Source organism: Mus pahari, chromosome 21 (assembly GCF_900095145.1).
Source record: "Mus pahari chromosome 21, PAHARI_EIJ_v1.1, whole genome shotgun sequence".
Taxonomy (NCBI): Eukaryota; Metazoa; Chordata; class Mammalia; order Rodentia; family Muridae; genus Mus; species Mus pahari.
This window is the reverse complement of record NC_034610.1, coordinates 52,535,288-52,554,175: the sequence shown is the minus strand read 5'-3', so window position 1 is coordinate 52,554,175 and position 18,888 is coordinate 52,535,288. Positions and strand designations below refer to the sequence as shown.

Sequence of the window (18,888 nt, the reverse complement as noted above, 5' to 3'; positions counted from 1 at the left end):
GCAGTATGATGACATTTTTTTCTTACGTTCAGTCAGCTATGGAGTTACTTACTGTAAACCCAGACAGGTCTATCCTGCAGCTGGAAGACCTATGTGTAGGGTCTAAAACAATTTATAAAACTTAATTAAACCCTGGTAATCTTTTGGTAGTGGATTATGCTATTTTAGACAAGAACTTTATACATAACAATGTCGCGTTGGGGTTTCAAAAGACTGAACTAAAAGTAAACATTGATCAGCCTTCCGGGGTATGTCAATATTCCAACTGTTCTTATGATACTAAGATGTAGATAGATGTCTGAGCTGCTGAAATATGTGGCACAATACCAACAACAGCAACTTTGGAAAATATTTTAAAAGATTTATAATCATAAAAATTTTACTTGAGGTTAAAAAAATGTTTAAGTTTCTCCCTTGTGTAATAACATCCATTTTAAGTACCTCTTTCTCCATGTGTCCCTAGGCTAAATGTTGAATTTTAAGGTTACTAGCGGAAAAATGGAATATTATTTGCAGCTAAACACTTGATCTCTTTTAGATACATGTCTTGCTTTCTGGTGCTAAGTTTATGGGTTAATTCCCATGTTTTTTTTTTTTTTTCTTTATGCAGACGCCAAGAGTGGGAGGGGTGAGTGTTCAAGTACCACATGAAGTAAATGGCTTGAACAAATTTTGAGATTTTGTTTTGTTCATAGGGTTTGGTCAGATAATTGGCATACCACATTTGTTCACCCTACTTTAGTCATCAAGATGTTATTATGGGTTAGAAACAACCGCACTAATTAAGCCAATAGTGACTTTTATTTTATTTTTATTTGTTTATTTTATTTTCTCAGTTACTCCTCACTTGATTGAGACAGTGTCTTTCTAAAATCTTAATGCTGGCAGTTCTAGCTATTTTATCTAGCCACATTGTACCAAGGATCCTCCATCCCTGCCTCCCAAGTACCAGGCAAGTCACACCTGTCAGGCTCTTTTTATGTGGATTCTAGGGATGTGAAGTTTCCCCGTGTTTACCCTGGTGAAATATTTTGCCCACCATCCTCCTCCACGTTGGGATTTTTGTCAGGCTTGGTGTCAGAGAGGTCTTGCAAATGTTGCTACAACTTGTTGGAGTTCATATGTAGAGTTGTTCTGTTGAGTCAGAAAATACTGTTTTTCTTGAAGACATCGACTGAATATACCTTTGGCTGGATGTACCATTTCTTTTAAGCAAGGGTTCATGAAAATGTATGTTGAAACTTGCCTGCCATAAGAAATTTGTTAGAAATTTAAAAAATAGATTCAGTTATATTTATATTATCTCAATAGAGATCCTTCTATATAATAAAATCTTACAAAAACCTGTCAGATATATCAGTATTTGGCTTAATTTTTGACTCTGATGTTGTTGAATTTTCTTTGTGCTGCAGTCAACTTTATTGAAGGTCGTAGACTCTATAGCTTGAGCCCAGTCAGATATCAGACAGCTTTCTTGTCTTGTTAGATCGTGGGAAGATGTTGCAATGTTAGACCTCAGTTTGGGCAAACATACAGCTTGGAATTAGAGTGTATCCTGGATTTTTCTCCTAGTCATTGTTAACAAGGGAAAAATATATTTACATATTTACAGAATAACTGAACTATGCCTTAATAAAATATTTTAAGGATAAGTTTGTAAGAATAAGAAATTATCTAAATTACCATAACAATTTTTAATTTTTTGACATTTTACTTTAGGTTATCAGTTTTGCCTTTAATTTAATTTCATTTCTCATGGAAAGTTAATGAGAAGAATGCACATTTTCAAGTGTCCTTTGTCCAGTTAGGATGCAAATGTGTTAGTCTAGTTCCTTGTTCTTATAAGTAAACTCCTTGACAAAGTCAACTAAAGAAAAGAAAGCCTATTTGACTTCCATACAGTCCATCACTGAAGGGAAATCATGGCACCAGGAGAAAGGTGTTGGGTCCCATCACATCACAGTCAGGATCAAAGAGTAGTGATGTCATGTGTGCACCACACACACAGCTCATCTTCCATACTCTGTGTAGTTTAAGATCCTTACCCAGGGAATGCTGAGTGGGTCTTACCACCTAAGTTCACACAACCAAGACAATTGGTCCCTCATGCCCACAGACCAACCTGACCCAGTGAGTGCACCTTTGACAGCCTCTTCTCAGAAGATGCTAGAGTGTCAAATTGACAGTGAACATGAACAATCACAACTAAAATGTCTAGAGGGCTTGAAATGATACGAACATGTTTTTGTTGTAGAAAATTATTGTGGCAATTTCATATGAATATCTATATTTCTATGAAGCATTGGTATACTAAATAAAATTGGAATTAAATTTTAAAATCATTTATTTTGAGACACAGTCTCCATGTGGAACCTAGACTGATGTGGAACTCACTATGTATCCCTGGATGGTCTCTGTTTCATGGTGTTCCTGATTCAACCTCTCTGAGGTTGGCGTTTCAGGCATGTAACACCATGCCACTTTTATATAATACACATTTTTCAAACCATTGACAAACCATTGCAAATTGGTTTTATCTTTTCACACAGAAACCTTAAAAACACTTCATGATCAATCAATGTGATGCTAATATCCACCTCTCTCTCTCTCTTCTCTCTCTCTCTCTCTCTCTCTCTCTCTCTCTCTCTCTCTCTCTCTCTCTCTCCTCTTTATTCTTACTTTCAACATTTGACTTTATAAAGAAAAAAATGAAATACTTCTTTTTTACTGGCTTCTATTCTGATTGAAACCTGAAGTATGTTTAGCAACATAATAAGCATATATTTATTCATTTCTATCTGACCCTAAGTGAGACTGAAGTGGAATAATGTGTAGGGGGAAAAATACCTAAAGGGCTCCAAATGACTAAGGTAACATATCGGAAGCCTTATCTGATCTCAGTTCGACACAAAAATAAATCTATTGCTAATAGAAAAAATGATCATACATAATAACATCTGGATTTCATGTGCATACTTGCCCAGTAATGAGCACCATCCCATGTTCAGCTGCATTCCCACATCTGGGGACAAAACATCATAGGAACTAAAAATAAAGACAAGAAGAAAAGTAAAAAAAAAAAAAAAAGCGCTATAAAATAGTATGGTTAATCTACATTATAAATTAAACTGGTATGTCATCATCCTTGGAAACAAAACACCACTTTATCCAAAAGATGTTCCCAGACAGTGCTCAGGGTGCTTCCAAACCAATACTTTTTCAATGCATTTAGGGGTAGAGGGTGTGCTTTTAAATAATACTTGTGTCATTTAGAAAATGATTGAAGGTATTTTTGAAAGCATTTGTTGACTGATGCATTTTTCAATTGAACAGAATACATTAATAGAAAAGGATAGAATGACTGTTTAATATATATATATATATATATATATATATATATATATATATATATATATCTTTGCAGGGGTAATGAGAAAAATATCTCTTTATTAGTGTGCCTGATAAGGTGGCAAACGTATGTACAATAGAATGCATGTTGCTATTCTGAATAGCAGAGGTATATATTCTTGGTAAATGTCAAAAAGAGGAAGATTTAAGAGTTCCGATTGCATTGGCTATCCTATCATTGCACCTACTCAGAAGACTGAAATATGTACTGAGCCTGAGAGAGCAGTCTGAAGTGGCAGGTTTCTTGAGACGATGGTGTAGATCTGTAGTGTCTGTTAAATTACAGATTTTTATGGACATACTGTATGGCTTCTCTAAAGCAGTGTAGAATGGAGACCATATGTTTCTGAAACTGCTTATCTTTTTAATTGACTGGAGAATAAGCCCAGATGGGAAACACAAGGGCAGGGGCTGCACTTCAGAGTATGTGTGCAAATGTCATCCAGAGATCTGAACTCTGCTTGCCAGACAACCTGGGCCAGCTTGAGAAAGGCCGGTCACTGCCTCCAACTTTGGCCACAGTAACTTTAGAGGAAAGAAACCCTTCAGAACCGCCAGCCGTTCTCTGGGCTCTCGAGCTTATCAAACATTCCTTCCTTCAGGAAGCTGTGCGAGTCTTGGGGAGGGAATGAGGAATACCGGAGTTTGTAGCTTTCACTCTGCCTTTGTTTGTTTGTTAGTTTTTCATTATTCTTACTATTATGCTGGTTGAGCCATTCCGTCACCAAATCAGTTGACATCACTCTGAACAGCTGACCACTAATATTTGATTATAAATGTTTGTACCAGTTTGATTTCCTATTGCGGCTACTTGCAAGTTGCTAGATACGGGAAAAGATTGAAACGCAGCTGCTTTAGGCCAGTGGAAGTAAAGACTTAGAAACACTGCCTACATTCTTATGTGCTAATCCACTTCAGGATGCTGTGGGAGTAATCCTGACATTGTCTAGGGTCACTGAACCACTTGCTAGCTCTTGAGCATCTTCTGTATCGCATTCAAGCCATCCTTTCTTGCCTCCAGCCAGTTCGTACTTGTCATGATATGTTGCAGCCTTCTCTAGCTTTAGCTTTCAGCTCATGCTCTTCTCTGAAGGTTTTCCCATTGGTTTTCTTTCACGGTTTGTGAACATTCTTATGCAATGTTTAAACAAGATCCCGTGGTAGGTGGGCTTAGATGAATTAAAGTATTTATGAGAACACTTACGGCGCTGTCCTTACAGTTCAGTGAGTCTATAAATACTTTAAATAATGGTTCTCTCTCTCTTCCTCTCTCTCTCTCTCTCTCTCTCTCTCTCTCTCTCTCTCTCTCTCTCTCTCTCTCTCTCTCTCTCTCTCCCTCTGAAAGAGGAGTTTAAGAAGAGGATTCAGCCAAATTTAAGGAAAAATTTTAAACATACTTTCCATGATTCCTTTAAGCCTCCAAGAGGCCATGGATTATGAACCATAGGCTGAGAAAAGGAGTCATTGACCTTTCAATGTAAAAAAAAATATGAATTTTGGAATTGTTTTGTTACATGTCACATGAGGGGTAATTTTTAAAATAGTATGGTAATGTTAATGTCATTCTATACTTAAATTATATTCTAAATATTCCTAAAGATAACCATATTCTTTTTAAATTTTTGTGACTTTAAAAGATCACTTAAAATCAAACTATAGATTTAATTATGGAGTACATATTAATATATTCTGCAGTAAGTGTAGGTTTACAGAAGGAAAAAGGATTAAACTAAAAAGTTAAATATAGATCTGCCCAGTGAAACTGATTTCCATGAAGGTCAGAATGTAGAAGGTAGTTCAGTAGTCACATGCCTTTCAGAAAACCACCCTTTGCTCTGTTCTGTATTGGGCGAACACATTAGATACAGAGTTTGGGTTAACAGTATTTTCATAAAGGTGTAGGAAATACTTCATAAGCTTAGTAAAGATAATTAAAGATATGCTGGAAGAACTGCCTTTGGAGGAGAGTTAGGGGGCTCATCTGTGCTTGTATTGAGGTGTAGCTTGATTGTTAAGTATTAGACATGGAAGATAGGGAGAAGGGAGATCATGTGACTCCCCTCTAACACAACTTTTGTAGAATGTAGACTAAAAAGCAAAAAGTATATATCTTAGACTCTTTTGAAGTCATGATTTTATATATGACCCATGTTCTACTAAACAGAATCCTCTAAGTTCTAGAGATAGAAGCAGTAGTAACCTTGGGGAGAAGCTTTGATTAGTAGGCAGTTCTCCCAGTCAGAAGCACTTGGTTTTTCCAGACAAGAAGGATTCTACGTTGACAACTGTTCTCTGGTATTTTAGGCATTGGGTGGCAAGGGATAACTATGTAGTGGTAGTATGGGCACTAGAATAGCTCAAGGGAAGTTCAGTATTTTTTATTGATGTTGTCCCTTATTCTGCAGTAGACAGTCTTGTTTCCTTTTTCTCTAGTGTGTATATATATATATATATATATATATATATATATATATATATATATATATATGGTGAGCATGCATTTATGAATGCATGTAAGAGTGTAGGTTCTCATGGACATGTGAGTGCATGCATGTGGAGACCCAAGCCCAATGTTATCTGTCTTTCTTGTTGGTACCACCTTATTTATTGAGGAAGGGGTTCTTAATTAAATCTAGAGCTCAAGGACGTGGATAGCTTAGGTAGTTCTGGAATTACAGGTGGGCATCTATTCCCATGAACCATTTACATAGGAACTCCAATTCTAACTTGCTGCTTTATCAGACAAGTACTTTAACAGATACTCCTGTTCTCTTTTTATAAATCCAGTGATTATATGTAATTATATATGATACTTCTATCCTAGTAACAGTTCTTTAAACTTAGTGTAGTAGACCATTAAGGTACACACTTTGTCTATTTCTTTTGAATTCTTTGACAGTTGTGTACATTTTATGTGTACATTTCAGTCACTTTTACCTCCCCCCTCTGCTAGTACTCACTTTCTCAACTTACTTACTTCTATAACTTTTGTTTTGGTGTGTGTCCTCGCCCCTCACTAAGTTCTATTAGCATTACTAGCTGAGTGGGAAGGAAGCTGTTTCGTAGATTGCTGGCAATTTATGTATGGCAAGGCCACTAAAAAATGCCACGCCTCTTCTCCAAGCAAGATTAATTGCCTGTAGTATCTCTGAAAGGGGCTGGACCTTACAGGCACCCCTTTCCCGACACAACGTGGAGGAGCCTGGTCTTGTGTAAGTCTTGATTAGAGAATCACAGCTGCAGGGAATTCATGAGTGGGATGCTTATGTCCTGTATAGGAGAAGCTTTTTCCTGCACACTTTCTCATTCAGATGGGTTATGTTTTTTCAACCGTCTTGAGCAATGTTCCCTTAGGGTTGATGCATGCATCACCTTTATGTTGAATAAGATCCCTTTCTGATCCCACCATTAAAGGACATTTCTTACATGACAGTAACTGATGAGTGCTTTTAAGGGACCAGAGTTGAAAAAAAAAATCATTTAATTTTTTTAAAATTTACTTCTTTGAGTGTTTTGTATATGTTTTGAAGATATTCACCTCTCTCCCCCAACTTATATAACTCAGTTGACTTCAATGGGGACAACTTCTGTGTGAGAGTTGATGTCATTTGCCTTTTTTTTTTTAAATCTTACTATTACCTTAAGTTGTTTTTAATTATTTTTAATTTCACATTTGCTTTTAATTTCCTCCTTCTTATATTCTGTTATTCATATGGCATTATCCATGTATCCAAAGCCTGTAGTCATTCTCTAAATCAATTTTTTATTTTTATTTTTATTTTTCCTGGGTAGTCATCAGTTTTGTAATGATTTTAACCTGTTTGCTAAGCCTTTGTTTGGTGCTCTTCCTTTTCAAATATCCCTCCCCCTCTATCAGCTTACCTCCGATTCTACTTCTAATTCTGGTATCCTTGGGTCATTTTTACTAGCTTCTAAAAAATTATTTTTCGTTAATTGGACATATTTTAATCTATTCTCTGGCATGACTCTATTGCAGGGTCAATATCATTCTGCTCATTATTCTTTTTTCCTCAGGTAATTTTGTGTGAAATTTGTCAAGAATATATCCCTTTTCATGGTTCTTTCGCTGTGAAGGCCTTTCATTTATGCAAAGAGAGGCTCATATGACCTACCTTAGCCATTTAACTTTGGGATTCTCCATATTTATTTCTGAGTTTCTCTTTCCATTGCCCTGGTGCTCTCATTCTGTTTCTAATGCTTGGATTTCTAAGACAACACTTCTTCTTCTTCTTCCTCTTCTTCTTCTTCTTCTTCTTCTTCTTCTTCTTCTTCTTCTTCTTCTTCTTCTTCTTCTTCTTCTTCTTCTTCTTCTTTTTCTTCTTCTTCTTCTTCTTTTGAGGTTGGCCATTTATTTGAAATGGGCTTTAAGTTGTTCTGTTTGGTCAGGTCTTGGCATCAAAATTTCAACTCTCATCTCAAGTTTAGTAGCCCTTTAAACTCACTCTTGAACCACAGTCTCTGAAGAATCTTCCAAGATGTGTCTACTGAGCTAACCCTGGCTCACTACACTTTCAACACTAGCAAGGACATCATGTTTATGGGGTAAATATCTGCTAGGTATTTGGCTTCTGGCCCCCACTCTCGTCAGAACTGCTCTCTTCCCCACAGAGCTGCTGATAACGTGTAAACTTGATGGCAGGTCCAGGTTTGGGGGTTTGGAAGACTCTCCTTGGAATTTTTCTGTAGATGTTGGCCATGAAGTTTTGTTTTCTTATTCTACTTTCCCTGTTTTTATTGGAGATTTAGAAAGTTTCAAAAAAACAAATAGAACAACCACAGACTAGTGTTGCCCATACTGTCTTGTTAAAAATCATTTATCCATTTATTCTTAATCTTATATCAGAAGTCACTTTAAGATTGGGTTGCTTTTTCATATTTGAAGAGCTTTGCTATTAAGAACCCATTGAGTTAACCTTAAGTTCTTCGGAAATCTTTTGTTGTCAGTAAATTCTACCATAACATAATGCATTCACTTTTTAAAAAGCAATAGCTGAATAACTTCTTAATGGAAAGTGTGCCTTTTATAAATCTATGCATACACATGTTACAAATATCTACAATGTGCAAGATAAAAGTAATATAACATTTATTTTTTAACAAATTTTTAAAGATATTGGTGCCTTTTAATTAACAAAGAATCCATGGGTTTGTCTTTTCTTAAAAAAAAAAAAAACCTAAGGAATGCATTGCCATTTGAGTAGTTTCTCCTTTTATCCTAAATGTTTTCTTCTCACCTAATAAATAAGGGAAGGAATGTTTTGCCAAGCTCAAGACCTATTTGGAGCCATGCCTTCTGGGTGTGAAGGCCAGTCTAACACTCCTTAGTTTACCCCTGGTTGCTTTTGTCTGAAGTGACTTCCGGTTTCTAAGAAAAGAAGAAAAAAATGTTCAAAAATCTAATAAAAAAGGATCACATGTCTTTCCCCAAACACAGAGGCACTCAGAACAAAATGTTTTGATGAACTGGGCACAGATGAATCTGAAAATATAGATGAACTTTACTTGTATAATAGAGTTGTTTTTATATGATCAGAAAAGGAACATAAGAGAGTGGTAAAATGTCTTTGGGGAAGGACATCCTAGAATTCGGCCAAATCCAAGGATTTGAAAAACACTGTGGCTGTAGACAAATAATGGACCCAAAATTTGTGAAGATTTTGTGTCTTTCTTTCTTACAGTTTTGTTGCACATATTCCCATAGCCAATTTCAAATGTGCCCCTCCTCCTGAACAAAACAGTGTAGCTGACAAGTTTGCTTAAACTTCTTAATACTTTTAATCCTTACTTGTTATAATTTGATTACTGAGAAAGATTTTCTCTGTGGGCTTCCTATTAAATCACTTTCAAGTTGAAACAAACCAGAAATCCTTTTACATAACAGAGCTGGTATTCACTTTAAGCTGGTCAGAACTTATACAGGAATTGTAGACCATTTCTTATAATAACACTGTCATGTGCCCAGAAGCTACTGTGAGGGGCTTATCCTCTCAACTTAACACAAAATAAATAAAGAATAAACACCAAGTCCTGGGCTATGGAGAGTAGGATGGCTTAGCCTCACATTGGCGCTTGTTTGCTTTCCATTGCTTAGCATATCTGCTTTGATTGGCTACTCCAAATTTACACTGGAGGTAGCTTTTCAATGTACTCCTTGATGCAATTCTATGTAGTTTGATCATATGAGGATCCAGCCCCAATATCATCTTTTAATTATCTGTTTTATCACTAATCTGAAACTTGAATCATGTTTAAATATTTCTCTTTCTGTTTTGTGTGGTGTCAGAAAATCCAGGAATGATGCAGAATTTTATATTTCTAACAGGCTCATGGGTTTCTTCCTTGTTGTTGTTGTTCTTTGCTCATTTGTTTATTTTATTGTACAATATTCCTTCTTTTCATTTTCTCCTTTCAAGCTCTCCCATATTCCTCTCCCTGCTCTTCTTCAAAATCACAGATTCTTTTTTCAGCATTTGTTATTGAATGCAGTTATGTATTATGTATACATATATAATATATCAGGGATCTAATAAGAGAGTATACTCATTTTCCTCTTTCAGAAGATGTTGATTACCTCTAGCTCTTCAACCAAGAGTGTACTTGTGGTAGTTTGGATATGCTTGTGCCAGGGAGTTGCACTATCAGGAGATGTGGCCCTGTGGAGTAGGTGTGATGTTATTAGAGGAAGTGTGTCACCTTGGGGATGGTTTGAATATGCTTGGCCAGGGGAGTGACACTATTAGATGTGGCCTTGTTGGAGTAGGAATGGTGATGGAGGAAGTGTATCACTTTGGGGGTGGGCCTTGAGAGCCTCTTCTTAGTTGCCTGGAAGAGAGTTTTCTGGTAGCCTTAGGCTTGAAATTTAAAATTCTCAGCTCCTTCTCCAGAAACATGTCAGCCTGAATGCTGCTATGCTTCTTGCCATGATGTTAACGATCTGAACATTTGAACCTATAAACCCGCCCCAATTAAATGTTGTCCCTTTTAAGAGTTGCCTTGGTCAGTGTGTCTCTTCACAGCAATGAAACTCTAACGAAGATAAACACTCTTGAGAGATGTTCTCCTCTCCTGGTGGCATGTTAACCGATGTTGTCATTTTACACAACTCATTGAAGTAATCATGTTGTCGAGATTTCATAGGTGCAGCTTCTCTGTCTTGTCTAGAAGAATGGTGCAGTGGATGTCTTGGTTCTCTTGCTCTTACAACACGCCTGTCCTGTCTTACACATGTTCCCTGAGCCCTAGGTAGATAGATGAGTTATGTCTTAGATATATTAATTGGCGGTTGGGAACCTCATGCTCAATTCTCTGTACTTTAACTGTTTTTGGATTTCTTCAAAAGTTTCCATCAACTGCAAATAGAAGCTTCTTTGATGAGAGATGAGAACTACACTTATCTGAGGATATAAGAGAAAGCATTTAGAATATAGTTAGCAATTATGTTGGTTTAGTGGCGTCCCCTCTACGGTCCATGGCTTTTCCAGCCAATAGTGTATGACTAGGCTTATAGTACCAGGCTTAATACTTTCCCCATTAGTCAAGTTTTAAACCCAATTAGACCACTGTTGATCACACCTAAGATATAAACCCAGCAGTGAGGCTATCTGGTTAGGCTGGTCGTTGCAGTCCATAGGCATGCAGTGACTCTTAGTGGCTTTTCTCCCTTGACAACTTACACAGCATCTTCAAACACTATGAGAGTTAGTCCTCAGGGATGAGGCTTACAGCTCACTTTCAGTTCCGTTTCTTTAAGACTTGTACCAAAGCCGTATTGTGAATGTGACCATCTGAACAAAGCCTATTTACAGATTCAATACACTCTCAGTCAACATCACCATGAGAGTCTTCACAGAAATAGAAAAAAAAAATCCCTACAATTAAAAGTTCTCAGATATCCAAAGTAATCTTTGACCTAAAAGTACAATGCTAGAGAGATTAGCATGACAGATTTCAAGCTATATTACAGAGCTATGGTAATAAAAAGAGTATGAGCACAAAATCCTGTAAATCAGTGAAACGGTTTAGAAGATACAACATTATTTAATGAAATTAAAGTCACCTGGTATCTGACAAACATGCTAGAGTAATATATTCTGCTGGGAACAGGGTAGCAACATGTAAAAGAATGAAATTAAATTTATTTATCACTCTACCCCAAAATCAACTTCAAATCATACAAAGCCCCCAAGGTGAAATCAAAACTTTGGAACTTCTAGAAGGAACATAGACTGTACCCTCCAAAATATATGTGCAAGGACATCGTAAGTGGGTCTCCATTTCCATAGGAATTAAGGCCAACAATTCACAAGTGAGTCTTCATAAAATGAAAAGCACCTGGACAACAAAGAAATCAATAAATTTAATAAAGAGGCAGCCCACAGTAGAAAGAGAATCTTCCCCAGTTGTAATCCAATAGAGGATTAATATGCAGAATATATAAACAATTTAAAAACTAAATAGTCAAGGAAGCAAAAAACTCACTTTTAAAATGAGCCATGGATCTGAACAAAAAGGTATTTGAAGAAGACATGAAAATGTCTAAAGAAATCCCTAAAGAGTATTCAACGTCCTAGAAAAATTCAAATTAAATTGAAATTTATATTTAATTTGAAGTTTCATTTTATTCTGACTGAGCTAGAAAACAACTACTACCAAGTGCTTGTGAGGATTTTAGGAAAGAAACCCCACATTCTCTAATGGTAGGATTATAGTGGTGCAGCCACAACAGAATTTATGGAAAATGTTCAAAAAGATAATAACAAACCTACCACATGGCTCATACTACTCCTTGGCATATGCCTAAAGATTTGATGTCTTACTCCACAGAAACCTGCTCAACCATTTTGCCATTTTTAACCTCAATATCTAGGAAATGGAAACAGCCAAAATGTCCATCAACTGGTCAATAGATAATAAAAATGTGATAACATACACACTGAAATTCTTTTCTACTATAAAAGCAAGGAAATAATGAAGTTTGCAGGTAAATAGGAGGAACTGCAAAATAATATACCAAATGAAGTCACTCAGACCCAGAAAGACAAATGCATGTGCTCTCTCTCATTTGTAGGTCTTATCTCTAAATCTTTGGATATAACTATATGAGTAATTTGTGTTTTAACAAGTTGCCTCAATAGGTTTTAAGTGTAGTGAAGTTGGACATCTTCATTAGCATCTACCCTAGACTCACGGGAAGGACCGCACTACTCAGTCTCAGGTTGATCTTTCCTGGGGAATTTTCTGTTTCTCTACTGATTCATTGCAGTAGTCCTGTCTAAGAGTCATGTTTCTGAACTGCCTTGAAACTTGACTACATAATACATAAAGTCCTTTGGAGATCCTCTAGCTAATCCTTAGGTCAAGGAAGCATCTTTATATTGAGACTTTCCCTTCATTAGCACTGCTACATCTTGTTACCACAGTACTCCTGTCACACTAGGGAAGGATGAGTCCCATCTCAAATCAGGTCTTAAGACAAAATAAATTAGTTACAAAAATGGAAATAAACAACAGTGATCCCCTGCAGGTTTCCAATTCCCCTGAGAGTGAGAGAAGATTTAAACATCCCTCTAATTTCTTCCATCACCTCAAACATAGGCATCCATTCAAATGGACTTGCTGCTAAACAGAATCTCAACTGAGTTTGCAATGTCTTATCTGTTATGATTAGAAATTCCAGAGCATGAACTATAATTTCTGAATAATGATCCAAACAAATGCAATGTTAACTTTAGAGACTTGAGATGCCAAGATTCACCTCACACTATACATAAAGGAGAAATCTTCTCTGATCATTCTAAAAGATATCACAACTTTTCAATGTGTTCTCCTAAAAAGAAAAGTGAGGGGAAAAACTAATGCTCAGCTTCTGCCAGCTGCTTTTTGCAAACATAGGCATATTTGTCTTATTAGAAATGTTATTAAAAATCTTAATCTTTATCAAAGGATCTACCTTGTAGTGTAATTGCTTGTGCATGCGTCTCCTTTCCCACTCTATATTTACCATCTAGAGAGCAAGAACTTGGTCATGTTTGTGTATGAAATCCCCACAGTGCCTAGTGGGGCCTTGAAAAGGTCTCAGGAAAAGTTTATAAAATAAAAATATTGATTTTCTTAGTTCTTTCTAATGACTTCCATGGGATGAAATTTGTCCATCATGTTTCTCTCTAGTATATTGTTAAGCAAACTTCCAGCCAACTGTTAAGACAACATAGGACTCAAATCTTAAGAAGCTGTTTGACTGATGTAGTAGTCCACTGTGGGTTTATTTATTTATCTATTTTCCTCTGTTCTGTCAGAAAGGACTGTGGATTAAGTTAAAGTAGCAAAGAGCTTCACAGAAAAACAGCTACTATTGATCTCATTCCCAGTACAAACATGACCTGACCTCTTAGAAATAATGATTCCAAAAACAAACCAGGAGCTGGAGCAGTGGCCCAGTGCATAAGAGTGCTCACTGTTCTTTTACATACTTGGCATCTCACAACCATCAATAGCTCCTTTTCCAAGGTATCTGGCCCCCTCTTCTGATCTCCACAGGCACCTGGCACTCATATGTTACACAGACACATATGTGGTAAAAAAAAGGCATAACTGAAAAGAAATAATGAATTTTTTAAAAATAAAATAAATGGAAATCTCATTATCATTTCTTCCTCATAGGACTGTCTTATTTATAACCTTGTTTACTAATATGAGAGACAGGACAGAAATACTGAAGGATTTTATAGCTACAGGTTTGTGGGAAATGGGGAAACTAAAATGATTTGGAAAAGTAGGAAATTGATGTTTTATTTTAGTTTACTATGGTTGAATATTCACACTTTTCTATGGCTCAAGCTAATAGTTTTATTTTTATTTTTTGGAGGGCCAGAGAGCATGCCCAAGTATGTTTTTTTTCTACTTGAAACCACAAGTCCTGGTGCTGTCTTTCAAATAAAAGTTGTTCTTCAAGGTTAGAGACTTTAGGGAAGACAGCAATCATTAACAATGTCAATTACTGAGTGTAGGAGATGAGTAGTTTTATAGTCAGAGTCTCCCAGGCCACTAATGACAGGAATCTCAGTGACATTTCCTTTAAATGCACACCAGTTTGTTTGTTTTTTTTTTTTCTAAAACAATAATAACTCACTGGATTGAGGACTGTCCCACAGAATTGTTAAGTCATACAACTATGGGCTGTCTGGAAGGCAGGTTCCAGTAATGACTGGTGTTTGTGCCAATGGCATGAATGGTCATTAGGCAACCTCAATGCAAGCAGCATTATCTGGCAGGTTGGGGATGAATGGAATGAGCATCTGTCTCCTTCTGGTGTTTGAAATACTGAGGAAATGTAATTTATTGACATTATATTAAAAAATCTTTAACCTTTGACAGTGGACTTGCACCAGCAGTGCACCAAGAACCAGGATGCATGAGCAGCCTCTGTGATCTCGAAGACTTGTCATCCTAGATCTAGAGTTTAGGAATATAGACATGTCTTGAGTATATAACTTTAATCCCAAACAATGAAGGTAAAATTAGTTTGTAAAAGGAAGCACCCATGTTCCAAAGTGATGTTCAGTTAAGTGGTAGACGAAGTGACTAATCAGAGAAAGACTTGACATAATGGGAAATGTCCAATTCTCAGGAGCGAGAAAGAGGAAAGAGAGGCTACTTAAGAGAGAGTAGTGCAGGAGTAGGAGGAGGTAGCTCTCCTGGGACCGTTGTACAAAGATACGTTGACGAGAAAACAAGTTAGACACAGGTACAAGCAGAATGAACCAGAGAATGAGAAGGAGCCAGAAGATGAGAACATATTGCCTGAGTTAGTTTGAAGCCAAGCAGAGCAATTCAGTCAGAGACTGATAGACAAGCCAGATTGAATCAGTCAGCTTAGAGAGGAATTTGAGCCAGAATAGCTGAGTTGAACCAGACAGCCAGAGTTCAGAAGGAACTAGGAAGGCTGATGTGATACAACAGTAAGTCTAATAGGCTGAAGACATTCTCGCCTAGATTGTATGGGGCTGTGAAGCTTCCAGAACTAGGTCTCGGTAAGCAGGCAATGGCAATCAGCCTTGGAGATGACAATGACAACAGGAGAATGAAAGTTACATTTACAGATCAAGATGTAAGCTCTCAGCCACTACTCTAGCCCTGTACCTAACTGCATGCCTACAGCCATGCTTCCCATGCTAGTCATGGAGTCTGTAGTGGCTATTCCTGGTTGTCAACTTGACTATATTTGAAATGAGCTACAATCCAGAATTGGAAGGCTCACCAGTGAACTTAATCTGGAGTCTGGGAGATAGAAGTTTCTGATCTGAATCTTGGTATGGAGATCTTGAGACACAGTGGTGATTGAGTCCAGAATATTAAGACAGGGAGATCTCTGAGTTCAAGGTCATCTGGGATTAAAGGTGTGGTGGCACACACCTTTAATCTGGGCTACACCTTCTGCTGGAGACCATATAAGGACATAAGAAGAAGGGAATCTTGTTCTCACTCTTTCGCCTGCTTACCGTGTGGGACTAAGCAACTGCTAGATCCTTGGACTTCCATTTACAACTACTACTGAACCATTGTTGTGAATTGGACTGCAGACTGTAAGTCATCAATAAATTCCTTTACTATATAGAGCATATCTGTAAGTTCTGTGACTCTAGAGAACCCTGACTAATACAGTCTAACTGTCTAAGGGTGAGCCCCACATTAAATACTTTCTTTTATAAGTTGTGTTGATCATGTTGCTTTACCACAAAAATAGATCAAATGGATCTAACAGATATCTACAAAACATTCCACCAAACACTAAAAGACTACATGTTTTATCAGCAGGCCACAGAACTTTTTCCAAAATCAATCACATATTAGAACACAATGGAAGTCTCAATTAATATAGGAAGATTAAAATAATATCCTATGTTCTATTTGATCACCAAGAAATAAAGGTGGATATCAACAGCAAGTACACAAACTCATAAAACTCATCAAAACTACTGAATAATAAATAGGTTGTGGGAGAAATCAGAAAGGAAACTTTAATAATGTTAGAAGTAAATTAAAATGAAAACAATATAACAAAGACACATTATATGAGACACAATACAGGTATCCTAAGAAGAAAGTTTACAGTACTAAGTGCTTATATCAAAAATTTTTGAGTAGTCTTTCTTCCCCAAGAGGCATTATAGGTGTGGCTGTGTGTCGCCTGTGCTTCAGAAGGTGGCCGATAAGTGAGAGCCTCAGTGTTCTGATCTGTAACTTTCTGAATGATTAGCAGTCCAATGTTCCCTGAAAACAAACAAACAAACCAACAACATCAAACCTGAGACACCCACCAGTCTGGCGCCAGGTTACCCGAAAAGGGAGTTAGCTTGAGGCAACAGCCAGTCTGAGCCACATAGGCATTGACAGACTCTCAGGATAGGGAGAGAGCCTGAGACTAGAACCTGCCTGGGGTTACTTCAGCCTCCATGGGAGTAAGTCTGAGACAGAAGACCCTTGAGCAAGGGCACCTTGCTGGACTGGGTGAGAAGCTCAGTACCATAATGCATGAGTAGGGCGTAGCACTCCTGAGACCACTCCTCAGATGACCCCAGACACTCAATGTGTGTAGGTAGCTAAGATCATCTAGGAAGAGGTAAACTCAATTAAGGAAATGCCGTCATCACACTTTGTGCTGTCAAGTCTGTGAAGCCTTTTATCGATTAATGACATTTGTGAGAAGGCTCAGCCCACTATAGATAGTGCTCCCTCTGAGCAGGTGATCCTGGGGTCTATAAGAAGTTTTCTTATAGTACAGCATAGTTTTCTGTATAATAGTACAGCATTACATGTGACGCTCATGTTGTTATTGTGACTCCCTGAAATCTGTGCTCTTTAGGATGTGCACACCCCATGCCACAGGCTCAGGCATGAGTCTCTCATATTCAGACTAGCTCAGGTTGGAAACAGAAGAGGTCAACACTCCCACACCCCAGGCCAGAATGTAAAGAAATAAGAAAGCTGAGAGCAGTAGCTTGAGACCATAGTGACAGAGAGTATGTCTAAACTGGTTTAGGCCTGTGAAACAAACTGAGCGGGGGGTGGTGGGGGGTGGTGGTGGTGGTGGTGGACATGTGACACAAAATGAGTGGGCAGACAGGCCATGGAAATGTGGGAACAGGCTTGGGGTGTGGGTTTCCTGTAGCTTATAAGTATATAAAAGAGATAACAACATAAGTTAACAACATGAACAGTCGATGAGCCTTTTGTGGAGGAGAAGGAGCTAGAAAGGTTTTTTGCTTCTGTCTAGGAGACTAAATATATTTAACTTTAAATTTAGTAAAAAGACAATCAAGGGAAAAACTTAAAATTTGAATTTAGGATTATATAGTTGGATCATAAAGTGGAATGTTTAATGTTAGGACAGTGGCATAGCAAGAAGAGGAAACATGAAGAATTTAGTTGCTGGAAACTGAGTTTTTGTACATCTGAGCTGGTGTGTCATTTATTGTGAACTCTATAAAAAAAATCTGGCAGCCTTAGCTAGTTAACAAATTTATTAATGAGTAAATATAGTGGTGGATTACCTTAGGATAAGGTGGTAGGTCTGTTTTCTAGATGCCAAGCTAGGAACGAACATCTTAATTGTTAAGTAACTTTGACAGGTTGTATAGTATAGAAAAACATATTTTGCATTAGTAGAGAAACTCTTGGTATTTGCAAAAATGTGTTTTCCTATACTATACAACCTATCCTGCCTTGGTAAATAATGACTTTTGCTAATGCCATTAAATTATGGTGTGCTCTATTCAGATATGACCAATAGATACATCTCTCAATCTTGTCAGAGGTCTGCTAATATATATGAATATACTTAAGTTTATGACAGACAGAAGCTCCCAAAGCCTAGCAGATCCTGGTACAAGTGACTCACACTAAGTCAAGGTGAGACCTTTCTCATTTCACACATTCTCTCTTCCGCAGAGAAAAGGCTCTACGACTTCTGGGCTTGAAAGCCAGATTGACTCAGCCCAAGTTTCCATGGAGACAAAAGAGACCAGGGAACTGTTTGGACTATAGATGAACTCTGTAATTTTTAAATTAATACATGACTACTACATTATAATTTATTCTTCCCCTGATTTCTGACTACATTGACAGCTAAAGTATCTGTAGCTTATATTCTGTCTCCTAGACAGAAGGAAAAAGCCCTTCTTGCTCCTTCTGCTCCATAAAAGGCTCATTGACTTGTTGTTAACTTGTCTTGTTATCTCTTTTGTAAACTTAGAAGCTGAATCTACCTCTCATTCACCAAATTAGCAGATAACATCTGCTAATCAATAGCCTAAAGTTCCCACTTACTACCTATTCCAGAGGGTGGGATTCCTCTAGGTTTTGAATGTATATCTGAAAAAAAATATTTCTCCAAAACATACTTTATCTTATTCTCTACCTATAATTTGTGTGTGTGTGTGTGTGTGTGTGTGTGTGTGTGTG

General features: G+C 37.3%; 1 pseudogene; it reads left to right on the top strand.

Annotated features, from left to right (window-relative positions):
• Positions 1 to 16,576: 16,576 nt before the first annotated feature.
• On the top strand, positions 16,577 to 16,688 carry LOC115062881 (annotated as a pseudogene).
• Positions 16,689 to 18,888: the final 2,200 nt, after the last annotated feature.